Source organism: Dermochelys coriacea, chromosome 9 (assembly GCF_009764565.3).
Source record: "Dermochelys coriacea isolate rDerCor1 chromosome 9, rDerCor1.pri.v4, whole genome shotgun sequence".
NCBI lineage: Eukaryota > Metazoa > Chordata > Testudines > Dermochelyidae > Dermochelys > Dermochelys coriacea.
Genome location: NC_050076.1, coordinates 52,300,909 through 52,316,277, shown reverse-complemented (window position 1 = coordinate 52,316,277; position 15,369 = coordinate 52,300,909). Strand labels below are relative to the sequence as shown.

At 43.2% G+C, this 15,369-nt stretch overlaps 1 long non-coding RNA gene across 1 annotated transcript; it reads left to right on the top strand.

The window, feature by feature from the left end:
• Positions 1 to 387: 387 nt before the first annotated feature.
• On the top strand, positions 388 to 14,922 carry LOC119861881. The gene is made up of 3 exons (XR_005295056.2): positions 388 to 720; positions 13,789 to 13,929; positions 14,644 to 14,922. It is a non-coding gene; the product is annotated as an uncharacterized LOC119861881 (long non-coding RNA).
• The last annotated feature ends 447 nt before the right edge of the window (positions 14,923 to 15,369 follow it).

Here is a 15,369-nt window from a genome sequence, read left to right as displayed (position 1 = left end):
CTGATCTCATTTGCATAGGCACACCCACCCCGCCTAGAATGAGCCCATGGCTGCCCAAATGTTCACTTTGGCTGCTGTGGGATCCCCAGTGTCTCTGTTATTGTGGCAGGAAGAATAAATTGTTATTATCCTGATTATGGGAATCAAGGACAGTGGAACTGTACTTGGCCTTTTGTTATGATGGAGGGACTCGCCATCAACTAAGTAGCGCTCACTAGGGACATGGGTTCCAAAACTCTGTGAATTGAGAGTAGCTGGAAATAGGTATTAGTATCTGGTGGTATGGGACCTTTTGTGAGGGCCGGAAACATCAATTGCGCCTTTGTCTCTCACCTGTGTGGAACATCAGAGCTAATTTTGGGTCTATTAGGAGTCTAGCTACAGGTGCTGAGCTGAATTCACTTTGGCCTTATGGTGTACTAGCATGGAGGCTCCTACTACTACTACAAGCTGAAATTACTTAAGAGCTGAAATCACTGAGCACTGTGTTAAGTAGGGGGGAGGCTGAAGATATATTGTGGAGCAGTTCATGGAGTGGCTTGTGGATCAGCTGGTGGAGCAGTTTGTGGGACTGCAAGTGATGCATTTGCATTTGCTTTGATAAGAGGGAACCCCTGGGTACTGAACCCAGTCTTTGCTGCTATCAACTCAGCCTGACAGAAGGGTTACAAATGTAAACTACTAAAATAAAGGGTGAAAGTTTAAACATTTTTTGACAAGGTAAGGAAACTTTGTGTGCTTGTTTCATTTAAATTAAGATGGTTAAAAGCAGCATTTTTCTTCTGCATAATAGTTTTAAAACAGTATTAAGTCAAGTTTAGTTGTAAACTTTTAAAAGAACAACCATAACATTTTGTTCAGCATTACAAACATTTCAGAGTTACAAACAAACTACATTCCTGGGGTGCTCGTAACTCTGAGGTTCTACTATACTTTCTAAAGCATGGGAATTCCTTTAGGTTTGCCTACCTGTTTTAGTTTCACCTTCATGAGAATAAACATAGGTTTAATTTTTGTGTGTGGGGGGAGTGCTCACAAAATGCAAACTTGTTTTGTAAACAAACCAAAACCTATAATAATAAGAAGCTTGTAAATATTAAACTCCATCTTGTCTATTATACAGCTATGAGTTCTGTTTTCAGGTTTCAACCGATAACCACCAATAAAACACCCTGATTACAAAAATGAAACAGGTGTTTATCCATTAAACACAAGAAATGGTTACTCAACTGACGTTAACTTCACCCCGGTCCCAGTGCAATTTGTTTATATATGTGATTTCTCTGTCCCTGGCTTGTATCTAAGGATTTATCTGCATGGAGCAGTAATGTAGATTACCAGGGTATGATTCTAAAAGCACACTAATGTGTTGTGCATTAAATGATTCATGTAGACCTGGCTTGTGTGCACTAAAGTGCTGTTTGAAACAATTCTGTGTTAAAGCGCACTAGGGAACTAATACGCTAAACTAGAGGGTAAATAAGAAAGGTACAAACTTAAACTAACATGTTAATCATTTTTATACATATCATAAAAATTTAAAATAGGTCCTATTTAAACAAGAATTTTGAGAAGTACCTGAAAAATATCTTCTCTTTGGGACTTTTTCTTTGAGACTGTAATCACCCCACCCACCCCAGTTTTTGCATCCAGAAAGATCCTATTGAACTTTGCAAAATGTATACACAGCATCACTCCACTAAAATGCATCACCCCTCTAGGGTGAAGGGGATACCAAGATGGACAACTGACTTTCGGTATGGTGCAGCAGAAACAGAGAATTTTGGCCAAGGCCCCGAAGGAAAGTCTCTCATCTAATAATGAAATTTGATCTGTGCAGGGGACAGAAATTCCATTTCACAAAAGATTTTAAGATTTGAAAATTGGGCTTCATTCCAAATCAGAATGAAACCTGATCATTTCAAAATTCTCTGGAAAAAAAATAATTTTAGATCAATCGAAACATTCTGTTTTGATAAGATTGAAATGCTTCATTTTTATTTTGACTTTCTAAAATGCTGTAGTATATACAATAGAATACAGAATTTTAAAAGTTCAAAACAGTCATTTCAGAACAAAAAAAAATCCATTCCAAAAATGTCAAAAATGGGACATTTCAATAATGTCAGAACTTTTTTCCAGGTTTTTAGCCGAAATAAAATTCCTGCAAAATCAACACAATTTTTCAAAGTGCTTTGATTTCAGTGGAACTGCATTTTCTGATGGAAAACAGTTCTGCTGAAGTTCTTACATCCATCTCTAAATGAAATAGTATAATATACATAGGAATGAATGCTTTAATGAAACTTGATTGGGCAATTCCACTCACCCTTTTTCATACCACAGGAACAAGAGGGCATCCAATCAAAATGAAAAGTGGTTAATTTAAAGCTGATAAAAAGGAAGTGCTTTTTTCACACAAGGCAAAATTACCCTGTGGAACTCACTGCCACTAGATGTACTTAAGGCCAACAGCTTAGTAGGATTCAAAGGATTGAATATTTACATGGATAACAAGAAGACCCAAAGGTTACAATAGTAAGGATTATTTTTTTAAAAAAAAATGGACTTTTGAAAGGGATATAAGCCCTCATGCATTAAAGCACAGACCAACCTCAAATTATTGAGAGTTAGGAGGAAACGTTCCCCGGGGGGGTGAGGTTATTCTATATCTGCCCCGTGCAAGGGTCCTGAAACTTCCTCTGAAGCAGCTTGCCTTGGCTATTCATTGTTGGATACAGGATACTGGATGAGATGGGCCATTGGTCTGATCCAGCATGGCAATTCCAATGTTCTGTGATAAGGACCACAGGATCTGTAATGTCTACACAAAGCAAATAGACCCTCGGTTTTAAGGTCTCATTGAAAACCTGCCCCACAGCAGACCACATTACCTATTCCTCACTTATCAGGAGAGGCTCAGGTAATTCTCTGAACCAACTCCTGCAGGTAGTTCTGCAGCTAAGTACCTGGGGAAGACTCTTCCCCAAGTGCATGTAGTCCACCAGGTCTGGATGGAGGAGTTGATGGCCATCACAAGAGTGGGTTTGGCAGTGGGTGAGGTATAGGAAGTGTGGAGGGGGAAGCAGAGATATCTTTAAGATGCTGGTTTAGAGGGCTATTAAAAATGCTGCCCACATAGCCTTTTAACCCTCAAAGATATCAGATAACTTTTTTCCTGCTGTGAGATGAAGTGGCTCTCATTATCTGTGAAGGTCTGTATCATATTGGAATCTGCCAGTGCAGGTCGGAGAGTCCATGGTGCTCTGGTCCCAGCTCCGGCACTGAATTACATTTCCCAGGCACAATGGCTGCAGAATGGGTGGGTGCTTTGTCATTTAAACTGCATAAAGAGGCAGAAATTGATTTTTATTGTGGATCTTCATATCTAATAAAGCTCTGAGGAGCTCTTTTCTTCTCCGATTGAATGGCCATTGAATGCTTTCAATCTAGTTCTGTGTTTCATGCCTAAACGGAATAGTGGCAGGAGGAAAATAGATGGGAGAAAAGAGGCCAAGTCACTTTCCAGATTGAAAAGGATACAGCAGAGAAATAAATAAGAAAATAAAATAAAGTAAAATGAATCAGAAAAGCATTTAAGTGGAAAAAGGAACTTTCTTGATGGTAAAGAAAAATTGCTTTTTGAGATTTGTGTGCCTGTGAGAGTGCATGTATGACAACGGCTGCAAGTGCATGCATGTGGATGTGTGTTGATGGGAAAATATGTGTTACACTTTGAAAGTGTAATCCTAGGAGCCTGTCATTACCTGTGTTATAACTTTTTAGTAACTATCGTTTTGATGTTAAGTTCTCATTTTCAGTACCCAAAGGAAAATAGTAATAGATTGTTAAAACTTCTCAAAACGTACAAGTCCATTACAAAGCTTGGACTTCCTTGGATTATCATTTTATATGACAGCGCTGTAGGGGGACATGGATTGCTCAGGTGATTGGGTAATGGGGCACACATTTTTGCTCTGGGTTACACTGCAATAACACTGGAGTAATTCACTGTAAATCAGTTTACACAAGTGAAAATTTCTTCTCAGATAAGGAATCCTTGACTTCTTAGTATCTGGTTCATCAGGTCCTCCCCAAATCAACAGTAATCAAGAGACATTAATATTTAATGGCTTTTTGGGCACCCTTTTGAAATGCATTGGTCATTTCAGTCCAGTTCCCAGTGGACAGATGTTTCACTACAAAAAAGACCAATGCAGCAGGCATTAATTGATGCTGTTGTTAGCAGTCTGATCAAAGACCTTAAGGATTGAATCAATACACAAACTAATCTTCCTGTAGTATTCCAGGCAGTCATCAGATAGTGCTCTGACAGATAGTCTTAGAAATTATGCTTAACTGAATGTATGAGTTGTTAGGTCTTGGAGAAATGCTTATTGTCAGCAGTGATGCACTTCTAGCAAGCACTGTGGAGAACAGAATTAGAATTCAAAATGATCTTGATAAATTGGAGAACTGTTCTGAAATCAATACACTGAAATTTATTAAAGACAGGTACAAAGAACTACAGTTAGGAAGGAAAAATCAAATGCACAAATTCAAGATGGGGAATAACTGGCTAGGCAGTGGTAGTGCAGAAAGGTATGTAGGGGTTATAATAGATCACAAAGTGAGTGAGTCAAGTGTGATGCTGTTGCAGAAAAGGCAAATGTCATTCTGGGATGTATTAACGGGAGTGTTATATGTAAGATGCAGGAGGTAATTGTTTCACTCTACTTGACACTGGTGAGGTCTCAGCTGGACTACTGTGTCCAGTTTTGGTCACCACACTTTAAAAAATGTGAACAAATTGGAGAGCATCCAGAGGAGAGCAACAAAAATGATAAGAGGATTAGAAAACAAGACCTATGAGAAAATAATTGGACACGTTTAGTCTAGAGAAAAGAAAACTGGGAGAGAGGGGAGCAATAACGGTCTTCAAATATGTAAAACATTGTTACAAAGAAGATGGTGATCAATTGCTCACCAAGGAGAGGTCAAGAAGAAATTGGCTTAGTGTGCAGCAAGGGAGATTTTGGCAGGATATTAGGAAAAGCTTTCTAGCTATAAGGATAGCTGAGCACTGAAACAGGTAACATAGGGAGGTTGTGTAATCCCCATTACTAGAGGTTTTAAGAACAAATTAAACAAACACTTTCAGGGATGGTCTAGTTATACTTAATCCTGTCTCCGTGCAGGGAGCTGGACTAGATGACCTCCTGAGGTCCTTTCCAGCCCTATACTTCTGTGACTTCTTCTTTTGGAGCTGAGCATCTTGCTATTAACATTTGTTCTTCAAGATGACCTCAGCACATTCCCATTCTCAGGATGTGTCACCAGTACAGCCTGGACCAGTGGACCCTTTAACCAGCAGTGCCCACAGAAGCACTCTTGCACTTCTGCCCTCTCCCCTGCTGAGGAGGGCAGATGGACCTCGCCAGGTCCTTAGACCCAGGTTCACTGGCAAGGAACTTTCCCAGTGCCGCCATCTTTTAATTAGCTTCAGCTAGTTCGTTCTGTGTGCTTTGACTGAGGATCTCCCGTCATGATGTCCAGGTCCTTGGTTCTGCTATGTCAAAGCCAGAGACAAAGAAAGGAGAGTTTAAAAGGCATGCCTCTTGCTCTGTCATTTTTCCTGCTTTGGATGCATTTGTGCATTGTCTGGCCTGCTTGGGAGAAAGTCATTCACTTACTCACTCATACTCCATACTAGAAAAGAGCAACAGAATTGCCTCCAAGCTGTGCTATTCCAGGAAGCATTATGAGCTAAACTTTCCATTTCCAAAAGGCAGGGATTTGCAAGTGCTGGGAGACAAGTCTCAGCTCAGAACCCCAAGGGGGTTAAATAGCCTGGCAAAGTCCTGGTGTAGGTGTCTGCTTCCTTGACTGGAGTCAAATCTAAGGTGCTGGTCTCTATAAATCTGCAAAGATGGGATCTCAGCAAGCAGAATTGCTTGGCCTCACAGGTGTTGGCCTCTGCTGATAGAACCGGTCCTCAAGAACATACCCCAAAGATCCAGGACTTCAACTCCATGGCTGAAGTACAAAAGCAAACCCCCAAGGCACTTGCTTCCACTCAGTCCAAGATCTGAGGTCCAGTCTTGCAACCTCACTCTAAGCCTGCTAAGACACCTGGCACTTCCTCAGAGCCATTGGTTCCTACTGAATTCAGGGTCACCATGGTGGGTTAGGTACATGCCATATTCCATTCAACCCTGGTACATCCTCATTCAGATCTACCTTCAAATCAGGGGGTCCCTTGTGCAACACTAGGTATAGTATCTTTGGTGCTTAAAGAGAACGGGGAAAGAAGCATAAAGTGGTGAGGCTGGTTCCTTCTTCTTGTGTGGGAAAGGTGGAAAAACACAATGGAAAGCTCCCCAGAGATGCATGAACCTCCCTCTAGGACCCCTGCTGGGTCCTCAGAGAAATATATCTCATCCCTTTTGTCTTTGGGGTTATTCAAGCCATTGTTGTCACCCTTGGAAACCTAGAAAAGGGCCTCGGATCCACACTTGGATCCAGTATTAGGCCATGACGAGCCTGATACCTTTCCTTGTCCTTCTCCTCCCAAGGATTGGATCAGGGAGCCTAGAGAATGCTATAGAGACTTCCAGCCTCTCAGACTCTGAACTCCTCCTTCCTCTCCCAAATATTGCAATAGGGAATTCCCTACCAACTCCTGGACTAGGACTAGGTGGTACCACCATGGGCAATTGGCCATGTTGGCCTTCCCCTACACATCACCCTGAATTTAAAAGGCTGAAGAGAGAAACCTGCAAAGGGATCCTTCTCCCACGGGGACTCAAGGGAAATATCCTGGCCAGATCTATGGCTCTTGCTGGTTCTGTGGGAATAATCTCCTTTACTTGTCCCAGACACACTGTCTGAAGAACTAGATGGGCCTATCATACGGATGTTCAAGCGGCTTTGGAAGACAATGTTGGTGCATTATCTTTCTCCTGTTCCAATTTCATGAAATCATAGAAAGGATGGTGATTACTTTAAACAACGCTTTGGTAACCTTAGAGGAACCTACACACCCAGTTTTTGATACTCTGGGTTCACCCTCTATAGTAAGATCAGTCATCCTGCCAGTTCTAGTCTAATTATTACAGCCAGCAAAAAAATACCTGGGGAAAGCAATATCTTGAATTGCAATTTCTTAGAAATTGCCTCTTGAGGGCTTCTCTGTCTACCAGTGCCACCTAGCTCTGAATTTATTGGTGGTGGCAGATGCTGTTCAAAGAGCAAAATGGGATCAAGTCCACGCTATCCCATCAAATGGAGACACACTGGGCATTAAAGTGGTGAACAATCAGGCAGCAATGTCCAGATAGATTACTACGATCTATGGGAGAAAACAGCACTGTTTGCCCAGTCACTGCCAGAATACTAGAGAGAGCAGGCCAAAGCACTGATTACCAGTGGTCAGTTAGTTGCTAAGCACACTGTGAGAGCATCCTTCGACATTTCCAATGCAGCATCTAGAGCTGCGGCATCCATATTTACTTTAAGGCACCACTCATGATTATGTTCCTGTGGTCTGCCTCTGGAAACAAGAACCCTGGTAGACAATCACCCATTTGATGGTGAGCAGCCATTTGCTTTAGGACAAATGAAATTGTAGAGACATTAAAAGATACTATGTCTGTGGCAATCTCTTCTCAGTGCTCTAGGGAGAGATTTGGGCTACCAACATTTTGTTACCAAAGACAGCTTTGTTCATGGCCTATGCTTCCTATTAATTTCAAAAGGAGAAATACTAGTAACAGGCCGCATCAGCAGAGATACAGACCTTAAGCTAAAAGGGAAACCTGCTGCATCATCTTCCTCTGCACTGGCCCCTTAGCCCCAGGTTTGATGGGACACCTGAGAACCCCTGACCAGTTCTGAATCTATTTGCTGCCTCTCCTTCATTTGGAAACCATCTCTCCTACTTCTTAGATACCTGGATTACTAAAACCAAAGATCAGCTGCTCTTGGAGACCATTCAGTAGGGTTGCTCCATTCAATTCAAACATATTTCTCCACCCAACATCCTTTTCCCGTTCCTCGTTAAGGATTCTTCTCATGAGTTACCTCAGAGAATTCTTTCCAGGTGTCTGGCTGGAGGGTCTTGCCCACATGCTCAGGGTCTAACTTAGCACCATATTTGGGGTCAGGAAGGAATTTTACCCCCGGTCTGATTGGCAAAGACCCTGAGGTGTTGTTTTTTGTTTGTTTTTTTGCCAACCTTGGCAGCATGGAGCACGGGTCACTTGAGGTTTAATCTACTGTAAATGGTGGATTTTCTATAACTTTGAAGTCTTTAAGCCATGATGTGAGGACTTCAGTAACTCAGCCAGAGGTTAGGGGTCTGTCACAGGAGTGGGTGGTTTCAGAGTAGCAGCCATGTTAGTCTGTATCTGCAAAAAGAAAAGGAGTACTTGTAGCACCTTAGAGACTTATGCTCAAATAAATGTGTTAGTCTTTAAGGTGCCACAAGTACTCCTTTTCTTTTTAGGAGTGGGTGGGTGAGGTTTTGTGGCCTGCAATGTGCAGGCGGTCAGACTAGATGATCATAATGGTCCCTTCTGACTTTAAAGTCTATGGGACTTTGTTAAGATCAGACATTTGCTAGCTACTAGAGTTAAGTGCCAGAAGAGTAAGTTCCCAAAGAGTTTCAGGCCAAGGGATTTTATACCGGGTACTTTCTGAACCCAAAGAAAGATGGAGGTCTCCAACCCATTTTAGACCTTTGGAAACTCATCTCTGTCACATGAAAGTTCAGATTCTGCATGGTTACCCTAGCTTCAGTTATCCATTCCTTATCTAGCAAAGACTGATTTCAGATCTCCATTTACAGGACATGTGTCAGGACATGATTCACATCTCAATCAGCGCTCCACATAAAAACCTATGGCTTATTGAGGGAGATCATTACCAATAGAGGGTACATCCATTTCCCCTGTTTATGGTATCTCTCCTACTGTCTTAGGGCCAGATTTTAAAAGTATTTAGATGCCTAAAGATGCAGAGAGACATTTAGTGAGATTTTCACCTCAGCAGGGGTTTGGTGCCTAACTCCCATTGACATCAATGAGTTTTGGGGGCTCTGGAGGAATGTGGATGCTGAGGGCAGTGGGGACAAGTTGGGGGTGTTGGGAGGAAGTGGGATGAGTTGTGGGGGGGAATGGCGGATATTGGGAGGTGGTTGGGTATGCTGGGGGCCCCTGACCTGTTCTTGCACCAGGAGGTGCAAGGGATCTTATGCCAGTAAGAGAAGGGGGGGGCCACAAGAGTGCTCCAACAAGCACGGCTACTAGCAGGTTCCACTGGACCAGAGTTCACCATCAGGGCATCCCAAGAGTTGGAATGAGTAGAGTCCATCTTAAAGAACTCCAGTTACAGGGAGTAACCTTCATTTTTGCATGCATCTCTCTGCCTTAGTCTCTGTTTAACCAAATTACTTCTTAGGTGTAGTACTACTGTCCATGGGTTGATTATAGAAAGAAAACGCAGCATTCCAGGGTGTACAGTAGCTTTCACTTTTGGTGGTGCCCCCTCTGACTTAGGGTGTAGGCCCATCAGTAGTGTGATAGAAGAGACAATGTCTCTCCCTGACTGGAGATGTTCTGCACTTAAGCTTCCATTGCTTTCAATATGGCATCTGTCTTTAGTATGTATGTTAAATTCAACCGTACTTTAAAAGGGGTGTGATGGTTCACTTAGTCAATTAACCTATTAGACTTCACCTGGAGGAGAGCCAGGGAGTAATAAAGCCAAATGAAAGATGAAGTTCGGCTGGGAAGGAGCAGGTTGGGCCTGTGTAAAGGGATGAAGCCAAGAACAGAAGGGGGCGGCAGGGGAAGTAGTCTGCAGTCAGTGCCTTGGGGGAAGTGAGGTTTGTTTATGGCTACAGAACCTGGGAAGAAGTCAAAGAGGGGAAGTAGGCTACAGTTACTCCCCAAGAGGAGTGAACTTGGGATGGGGGGGCAGAAGCCAGAGAAGGGGAGTAGGAAGGAGTCCAGGGAAATAGTGACAGGATCTGGGAGCAAGCAGACTGGAGCTGTTGGACATAGGGTCTCTGGGCTGGAACATGGAGTAGTGGGTAGGCCCAGGTTCCCCTATCAATTGCTGGGGAAGTGGCACAGGACTTGGCCTTGGAGTGGGAGACTGTCTGGAATGGCATGAAGACAGCGGATCCAGTGGGACTTTGATACCCAGATGTGGAGGACTGTACAGTGCCCTGGCAGGAGGGCTGAGTCATGGAGAGGGAGCACCACAAGTCCTACAGAGCAAGGAGGGGTTGCTGTGGGCGCCTTTGGAAGGGGCGGGCGCAGATTTGAAAGGAGCAAATCCCCAGGTGCAGCCACAAAGAGGCACCTCAACAGCGAGTAAACCCCATGACAGGGAGGTTATAAATTCCAGGGTTGAAATCCTGGCCCCATTGAAATCAATGGCAAAACTCCCATTCATTTCAATGGGACCAGGATTTCACCACCCATGGGGAAAAAACTGGCAAGTGCTGAGCTCTTCTTTTGCTTCTGCTTCCACTTCAGAAACTCTTCTAACTCACTGTGAGATGTATTGGTCTTTTTAGTCTGTCTGTTACCATCATATCAAAGGGCCTTCAAAGTAGAATAGGTTGCCAGCAGCAAAGTTCCTAGTGAACCTCTTGGACCATCTGACCTTTTCCCCTCTTCACATTACAGAAAGCTATGCTTGGAGGTATTATGTATTTACAAATGATCTCTAAGAGGCAGTGAGAAGTTCTGCAGATGGCCCAGAATTATTTGGGGCGGTGAAGACCAGCAAGCAACTTCAAAAGGATCTGACAAACTTGGGCAAGTGGGCAACACAATGACAGGTGAAATTCAATGAAGTCAAATGCAACACTCATTGGAAGGAGCAATTTGAATACTCAGAAATATTGATGAGTTCCAAATTAATGGCAGCAACTGAGGAAAAAAGGCTCCAGGAGCCAAGCTTTTCAAAAGCAGTTAGTGATTTGGAATACCTCTGTTTTTGCATGTCCAACCTGAGTCATTTTAAAGGGACTTGATTTTCATAGAGTTGATAATTAGCCCGTCATGAAAATCAGGCCCCATTTGGGTGTCTCAATCTGAGCACCTAAAAATTGAGACGACAAAAATTGCTAATCATTTTTTTTAAATCTTCGCCATCATTGTGGAGAGCTCGGTGGAAACCTCAGCTCAATGTGCAGCAACAATCCAAGGAGCCAAGATGTTAGGTTGTATTCAGAAAGAGAGAGAATAATAATACTGCAAATATTATAATGCCATTGTATAACTGCATGATACTCCTTCATCTGGAATAATGTGTTCAGTTCTGGTCAACCCATCTCAGAATGCAGAGATTGAAAAGGTCTAGAGAAGGGCAAAGGAAATTATTACAGGCACAGAAAGGCTTCCACGTGAAGAGAGATTAAAAAGATTGCAGATATAAGGCTATTTAATTTAGAGAGGATATGAAAAAGAGGAACCACGATAGAGGTGTATAAAATAATTTGGCTTTTGCCAGTTTGTGAAGCCTTCATGAAGCAAATCTGATGTTTGAACTGTATAACAGTATTCAAAGCTGTTTGGTAAACAGTAAAAACAAACACCATGGATTATTCAAAAATGGTCTCAAGGATGGTATGCATTGTTTGCAATTCCAGCTTGGTCACCTAAGTAACACAGCTTTATTTCTGGTCCTTGCCTCAGTCACCGACCCTTTATAAGCAGGAGGTATGGCTGATAGAATGCTCTGAGCTCTGACTTTCTCAGGGAGAGGATGGACTCAGTGCAGAGGGTCTCAATTGTGTTACCCTGGGCTGACGAGTTAGAGACACAGTGGTTCAACAGTCCAGATTGTACACTGGGGGGGGGAATGTTGCATTTATGTAATGACAAATCTTGCCACCACAATTATTTTTTCGTGGACTGTGACACACTGTAAAATGTCTCCAAAACCAGCAAGAAAATCCACTGTAGGCATACAACATGTGAAAGCATTGTGGAAAATGTGTTTGGTCCCCACTCTCTTGATCTGGTCTTGGGAAAGCTAAAGAATAAGTCATTTTCATTTTAATGTGATTTGTCACGTAAAGGACATGTGTAATGGTTTCCTTTAATGACCAGAGACTTTTCAAAGATTGCGGCTTATGAGAAGGAACTTCTGGATTTCTACAGCATTGACAATGAAAGTGCAATATCTGCAAAGATCCAAGCAAAACTGGAAAATAAATATTTGAGATGCTGCTAAGAGTCAGTCTTTGAACTACAGAAATCACCCTTCTTTCTTCACCATTCTGGAAGCCACTTGACCCAAACTTCTGCAAACTAACTGCATTTGTCATCAGTTGTGCAATAAGGCTAAGAATTCATGCAGTGTTTTCAGCTATGATGATGCTGAAGGTCTACAAGTCTCAAAGAGTTTCATATGTCATCAAAGAGTAAAAGTACTGAATGGGTCCTTTGACTTTATAGCCTGTTTTCTCACATTCTGATCTGGAGACCATCCTGTCTCCCAGCCATCAACCCACTTCTGAAGAGTCAGAAGGCTATGAACTACTACTTTTAGTCACCAGACAGAGATGAAATGTACCTTGTGATCTGAAAATCATCTCTGACCAGGAACATGGACCTGCTGAGGATAATTGCCAGGAGAATGTGATGGGCAAGTTAAGTGAGTCTTATAATCATATTGATCAAAGTGCTTTAAAGAGGAATTATGATACTCAAATGTCTAGATGCTGAGGTTAAGAATTGGGTTGAAGTTCCAGCTGGGTGGCAAGTTTTTATTTTCAAGGTAACCAAACCCTTGGTAGTGTGGTTTGCATTTGAGACCTCACCACGTTGTTCGGAGAATAATTTCTCTCATGAAGAACTCATGGAAAAGAAAAGGAGGGGGGTGGAACTTGAGAAATCAAAAATCTGTGGTATAGTGAATGGCACAAATGGCCTCTTGTGTCTTCTATAACTTTGTGTTTGCGCAAATCTCCTCAAAGCCAAAAAGATCTCAAAATATTCCTTCTATAGGAAGAGAGCAGCTTAGGTATGTTCTTGGAGAACTTGAATGTCCTGCCTAATGAAATTACAATCAGCCTGCATTCCAAGAAAGCTAAAAGTCAGTGTAGGGATTTTCACTGCAGCTTATGTCCCCTTGTAAAGAGAGAAACAATTGATGAAGCCCATAAGTGGCAGAAAGGAATTGTTGAAGGGTGATGTAAGTATGCACATACATGCGCTGTACACACTGGTGTGGGCATGCCTGTCTAATACTGATTTAAAAGCGGATGTAGTTTTGTGGGATATCATGCACAAAGGACATCATTTTGAAGAGCATGCTGCTCCACCACTTCCGGGGTGGTGCGTGTGAGGTCACATTGGTGGAGGGGGGGTCATGCGGGTGGGGGCAGACCAATACCATTCCCAGAAGTCTGGTATTCTGGGAATGTGTCAGTGGCCACCTTACATGGGACATAGGATGGGAAGGGAATTCCTAGGTCACTGAGTCCAGTCTCCTGCCATCACAGGTAACCCCATCATATAATCCTATTCCATGCATTTAGCAAGCGCCAATTGAAAACTAGTTAGTTTGTTTTCTCCCTATTCTCCTCTTGAAAGACTGTTCTTCTGGGTGACAAGTTAGTGTTGGAGAGTTCACCCAGGATGAACGCCAGAGAATAGCAGCCAATAGAAGAAAAGGGTTAGTGCACTAAACAGTAAATGCGTTCCATGCAGAAGTAAGAAAGAGTGGGAGTACAGAAATAAAAAGTGTGCTTGTGTTAACTGCTAGGGAGAGAATGCAAAAGAGACCTGGCTGGGAAGGGCTCTCTTCCTCTTCCTCATCTCCTTGGCTTCTTCCATGGCAGCATGCGGAGAAGATGCCTTCACCTGCCAGGGGGACCTATTTGTGAGGACACCCCTTCAAGACTAGGTGGGTATAATTGGTGGTGGTGATGTGGCTGGGGGAGAAATGGGGGTGATACTTGACCTGCTGGGGCAGCTGAATAGGAGGCTGTATGTTCATCAGCAAAGCATGAAGCAGATTCCTCAGACTCCTCATTTGTGGGTGCCATGCCAGCAAGAGCGTGCATGTGAATTCTGCATGGGGGGGATGTTTCTCCCCCTCCCCCAGCCTTTCCAGAATTCAAGGGCTCCCAGTCCCAAACATGGATACATTCCCTGACTGGTTCTTGATCCCACATCCCCCAGTACCATTTCTGAATACTGATCTGACTTGAACTGGACACCTAGCTAGTTGTATGCCAAAATACACACCTAATCTGAGTCCATACGTTGGGTATTGGGCACCCAGGTTGGCTGTGGACAAACACAGGTGCACAGTGGTGTTTTTCTTAGCTATGGAAACCTGGCTCACTGACCAGTAGTTAATAAATAGTTAATTCCCTCATCCCCCATACTGCAGTATCCAAAAGCTCGCTGCAGACTCTTGAGGAGGTCTCCTTGGTGCAGCCTCTTTGAGGGGCTGCCTGCAGAGACGCAGCTGAGTTAGCAACAACTCCACTCTGCTCAATAGCTGACGAGCGACTCTGCAGGTCCAGTCAGAGAGGGGAAGAGAGGAATCTAAGCACTGCCAGCCACTGCTGCAATCTTCTCTGTTGGTTTCTTCTCTCCTGCCCCTCCACAGGCCCTGTCATCCTCCCTGCCTTGAAGATGTGGGATATGCTCCCTTTTACCCACTGCAATCACAGCCATATCCACCTGAGGGGGAGCAGTGGGAGATGGAGCACCGCATCATGTGTGAACTGTAGTTGGAAATGTCTGAGGGCTGCACATATTTTCTTCCTTCAGTTACAGCTGCCTGCAGCTGTAGATACACCTTGCAACCCAAATGGCACAGCTGTGTTCTCTGATGTCTTTGCCCCTTGCAGGGAGGTTACAATAAACCATAGGCCTCACACTATGATATCATTTGCTATCATTCAGCAAACACACGTGCACACGGTACTGTTGCTCCTATTCCTATGTGACCGACAAGCACCCTGTATCAGGAGGAGGGGGGATGTCGCTGTTGTGTTTTGTTGCTACATTAACGTTTCTCAGATTTTTCCATGCACACATCACTGTAGCATAATAGCTTTTCCTGGGAGTATCTTACCTCTAAATCTCACAAAATTATTCGCCGCCAGCACACCTGGGGAGGGGAATGTGGGGGGGGGGGCTATGATTCTGCTGCCAATGTGCCATCCTGTAAAAATGCTGGTGACACTGCAGTTGCTGTGTTGTTTGTATAACAATGCTTTTCTGTGTCTTACTAAAAATATAAATTTTAGACCCTGATCCTGATTGTCTAGCTAGCTAGCTAAGAAAATTCCCCCTTTTGCCCTCTTTATTACCATACATCCATACTAAG